Here is a 5173-nt window from a genome sequence, read left to right on the forward strand (position 1 = left end):
ATTAGGTTTATTTCCTAGAAAGTAGAGTAGAAAACTCTATAAATTGAGAAGGTTGATTCATTTGTAAGGGTCCAAAAGTTGATTATTTGAGGCCCACTTAGAAATTTTAGATTATTCTTTCAAATTGTTATGAACTAGAGCTATTTTTGTTACACATTCTTTAAAATTAATACAAGAAGCAGCTTATAGATTGTCCTATCTATGTATATGTTTTACGAGTTTGTTCTTTGTAATCCATTAGTCTATTGTTTGAAATTAGCAACATGTTATGATCTTTCATTTATTGCTTTATGTCTCATGCTAGGCACGTGAGTGGTGTATGAGATTTATTGCAATAGGCAATTATTGTGGTGATATTATTTCCATACGTCTATAAGGTTGCTGACTTTGCAGATTTACTGGAGGTCCATTGTTGAATGTTGATTTGGATAATATTTGATGATATTTGGATTGCAGGGTATTAATTAAGTAGTTCATTAAGTTGTCATTGAAGTGGTTTCATTGTTATTTTCTTGTTTCCCTATCTCTTGTAGTTTATTTCCAGAAGAAACTTAAAACCATAAAAATACAAAAAAAAGGAAGTTAAGTTATTAACAATTAGTTGGATCTAGTTTTAACCAGCAGACCCCTTAACAAGTACAACCACATCAACCATTGGGCTGCCCATCACCATCGAAACTCGACCATAGAGACCTTGGAGTGATTAGTTCCCCCAAAACTTATTGCTTTTTAGGAGAGGTGGTGAGTGTTCACATTGGCTACCTGACTGCTGGCAAGTGTGTCAAAACAGTCATCAACAAAAACAGGCGCTAGAAGGAGGGCCTAAATACTAGTCCCCTCATTGATTAACCACATATGGTTCTTCCAGGAGATGGACTTTTACCATTCATGCAACCTAACCTCAACTACGCGCAAGATGACATTGTTACTCAACTATACGATCTTGCTTCGGATAGTACAAGGGATTATAGTGATTGGTTGCAAGAATGACAAGTCCTCGACAACGAAAGACAAAAGGCTATATGTGTAAAAGTCGAGGCATAGAGGCAACTTCTTCCACAAGAAAACCCACAACCACCTCCACAACCAGAAAATTGAGATATTAAGTTGGATCGTATATCATCTTTCTCTCTCGAGATATTCCACAGAGTCCTTAGGAGTAGTTCTTCACCATCTGACTTAGTAGAGTTAGGATCTGCGACTAGGAAAAGGAGAAACAAAGTTAAGAGACAACCTTCAACATCCTCACCAATGCAGTCATCTATACTCAACATAGAAGATCAATTGATCCCTAGTCCATAGCCTATCGCTGCACCTTTTGTGACTCAACATCCACTATCACCACCTTCAATGGCCTACTTTAACCATGACCACACGCTACTAGGAACTATACCACAGGGTATACATGACCTACCTAGAAACCCAGATAGATTTTGCAACATTCTATTATTTGGGGGGCAGGACAGTTGATGATCATATTGAAGCATTCAAAGATGCAGTCATTCGTAACAACATTGAACACAAAGATGTAGTATGTAGACTCTTCCCATATTCACTTGGGGAGAATGAATATAATTGGTAGTTGACTCTACCAGCAAATTCTATCACTAGCTGGGATGTTTTGGAGAAGGATTTCGTTGATCAATTCCGAGTCTATGTAGACCCCGAAACATTTACCATCAATTTGCCTCTCTTAAGAAGTCGTCGAATGAGCCTTTAACAAATTTTAATACTAGCTTTCAAAGGGAATTTAAGAGGTTACAATCTCCTTACCAGGTAGCACCCAACATAGTGATTTACTCGTATCTAAGAGCTATTGACCCATGGATAGCTATGTTTATCAAAAAGAGTGTTCCCCAAGATCAAAGGGACACCTTGGCAAAGGTCTATGCATTAGCGATCAGCATGAATCATGAGTTGAATGAAACACCAGGGGGGATTGGATACAATTTACCCATAGGAGTGAATCAAGGCAGCTATAACCAACTCCCCGGTGTACCCTCACCTTTACCTATAGGAGCCCCAACAATGAACCTAGTGCCAATCTATGCTTCCCAACCTCAAGTGAGTCAACAGTTTGCTGCCCAAGCCTTAACTTGGCAGACTAATACCAATGTCGCTCCCACTCAAACAAAATATGTTGGTCAGGTACAAGGGGGAAATCAACAATTTGGTAATTCTCATGCAGCAAGCCAACCTCCAACTACGACGCCTGAGAATCAAGGATCTCATATATTCGATAAAGTAGAAGCATTAAAGAAAATGATCTCACAAGTTACTTCATATTTGAGCCAGTTGAAGATAAATCCTTCAGGACTGTACAACCAATCCCAACCGTACATTAAACAGTGAAACTACAACAACCAGAACCAAAACCAAAGGTATAACAACAAACCATACAATAGGAAATGGAACACGGGTCCAAACAACGGTGGGGTGAACCATAATCATCCTAATGCACGAGATAACCCAAATAACACACAAAGTGTTCACCTTGCTGATATGAATTTACTAGTTAATTGGTGTAGGTTGCATGATATAGCAGCACATTCAGAGGTTAACTATGCCCAGTGCGAAAAGATCATAAGCTCAAGTTGATTCTCAACCAAAGGATTGCTCTAATGACGAACTCAAGAAAGTTAATACCGCAATGTTGGTTGACACGTTCCTATGCAAGGAGTTTCAAGCTAAAGCTGGAGGTGAACCATGTGCCTATGATGCTCAGGCCTTTCAGACAATCTTAGGAGTCAAGGAAAGGCTCCATTAACAAAACCACCTCCCCCAAAGGGTGTATTTGTACCTTCTGATGCGAAAGCAAGTAACAATCCTCATCCTCCTCAGGATTTTCAAGGAGCACACCCTACACAAGCTCAAGGGAAAGAATATGTTTTGAAAGGATCTTTTGATGTTACTAAGGAGATGGAGAGGGCTGCCACTACTGTGTTCCTAATGGAGGTACCAAGATATTGCCCTGAACAAAAAAGGCTCTCCTTAAGAAGTTGGAACTGCTAGAGTCACATAGCAACGAGGTTAAGATGGGTGACCTTAATGAATTCAATGCCAATGTTAGTAACGATTCAATTGAGAATCCACCATTTTTACTTAGTTTGAGGATATGTGGAAAGAATATGCACAACTATTTGTTAGATTCAGGTGCTTCCGAAAATGTAATGCCATACTCTATATGTCAGAAGCTCGATCTCAACCCAATACATGCAAATAGTAAGGTGGTACAACTAGACAAGACTGAGGTTAATGTAAGTGAAGAATTAAAAGATGTATACATCCAGTTGGGTGTTGATCCCCGCATATCCTGTTACATCAATATTCAAGTGGTCGATATTCCAGAGGTATATGGGATGCTCCTCAGTAGAGATTGGTCAAAAACTTTGGGAGGTTATTTCTCAACCTGTTTTACATATTTATGGCTTCCATGGAAGGGGGTGAATAACCAGATCCAAATTGATAGTGAACCCAAGTTGAAGAAGTTGGTCATAGATTATGGAGCTCCCAATGAGGTGGCATATGCTGAAGTGAGTCCAAGAGTCTGTAGAGTAAATGAAATCCTCACTTTCTCCGTACCTACCTTTCCTCAGTTACATCAAGCTGATATGACCGCCTATAGGGGCAGGTCAAAGGCTTCATTATAGCAGTAAAACAAGGGATGTATTTGTTGGGGGATACTATGAAAGTACAAGATTTTATGCTTCCAAAATGGTGTCGAATACATCATGAGGAGAATTCAGAGATGTCATGTATTCCATGTCAGAATGAGGTTATAAATTTGATGAGCCCAGTCTCATGTGAGGACGTTGTTCATGTCATCAACATGGAAGAAATTCAAATTCCAAGTTGCGAGGGAGTAATACTCCAAACAATGGATCTTGTAAAAGACACTTCCCAGCCAGGACAATGCAACAAGGATATCTTCATGGTTGAGGTCGGTAAACAAGAGGATGACGATATCCCACCTAAGTAGGAGGATGAAGAAACCCAAACTCAAGCGCAACCACAAGTGGAACAGGCCACTCCTAACACCCTCGAAGTATTCTTGCAACCGGTAATTGAACAACCTTAGGTGTTGAAAGACCTTGAACCTAAGAGACAACAATCACCTCTGGAAACTAATCTAATCACTGACCCCAAGGTGAAGAATGCAAAGAAACTGAAAGATGAAATATGGTTTTTAATTTTTGATGGGTCAAGATCCAAGCAAGGCAATGAATCAAGCGTAGAGTTAACAAGTCCAAAAGGGAAAACCTTTCTCGCCTCCTACCGACTCCAATTCCCTTGCACTAATAATATGACAGAGTATGAGGCCCTAATTAGAGGACTACTCTTCTCTCATAAGAAGGGAGCCAAATTCTTAAGAGTGCAAGGAGATTCTAAATTGGTGGTTAAACAAGTAAGAATCCAATATACATGTCACGATAAAAGGTTAGTAGCATATAGGAATAGAGTATGGGGGTTGGTTGAGGATTTTGATGCTTTCAATATTCAGCTAGTACCCAGGAAAGTAAATGGGATATCAGACGCATTAGTTGTAGCAGCAAGTACACTAGAACCAATGAGCCAATATCCTTTGAAGAAGTTTTCTGTAGAAATGGTCTCCACACCTGTTGTGCCTGATAATATCAAACACTTTCAAGTTTTCCAGGATGATACCCACATTCTAGCCTTTCATGCCAATTCAAGGGCTTTTGAAAAACAAATCATTGATGAGAAGGATAGATCAGATGATCTTGATGAAGGGAGTGAAGAAGAAATTTTGAATTTACCAGCAAACATTATTCCAAAAGGTATGGTCACCCTAGAGAGGCTTTTTGATTCTGATCCCACAGTAAAAGAGAGATTAACAACAGATTTAGATGCCAGGAAATACGAACCGCATAATATTGGTCCAGAAGGCCAAGAGAAGATGGTGTATATTGGGGAGATTTGTACTCAAAGTGAAAGACATAAAATTCTACAAATCTTGAAGACTTCATTGATGTAATAGCATGGGATACGAAGATCTGAAAACTTTTGATACATCAATCATCACTCATGTTATACCCTTGAAACCCAATATAAAGTCATTTAGACAGAAGCAACGACCAATTAATTCACTAATAGAACCCTTGATTTTCAAGGAAGTAAAAAAGTTTCTCTCTGCTAGGATTATTTTGCCCGG

Source organism: Cryptomeria japonica, chromosome 5 (genome assembly GCF_030272615.1).
Source record: "Cryptomeria japonica chromosome 5, Sugi_1.0, whole genome shotgun sequence".
NCBI classification, from domain to species: Eukaryota; Viridiplantae; Streptophyta; class Pinopsida; order Cupressales; family Cupressaceae; genus Cryptomeria; species Cryptomeria japonica.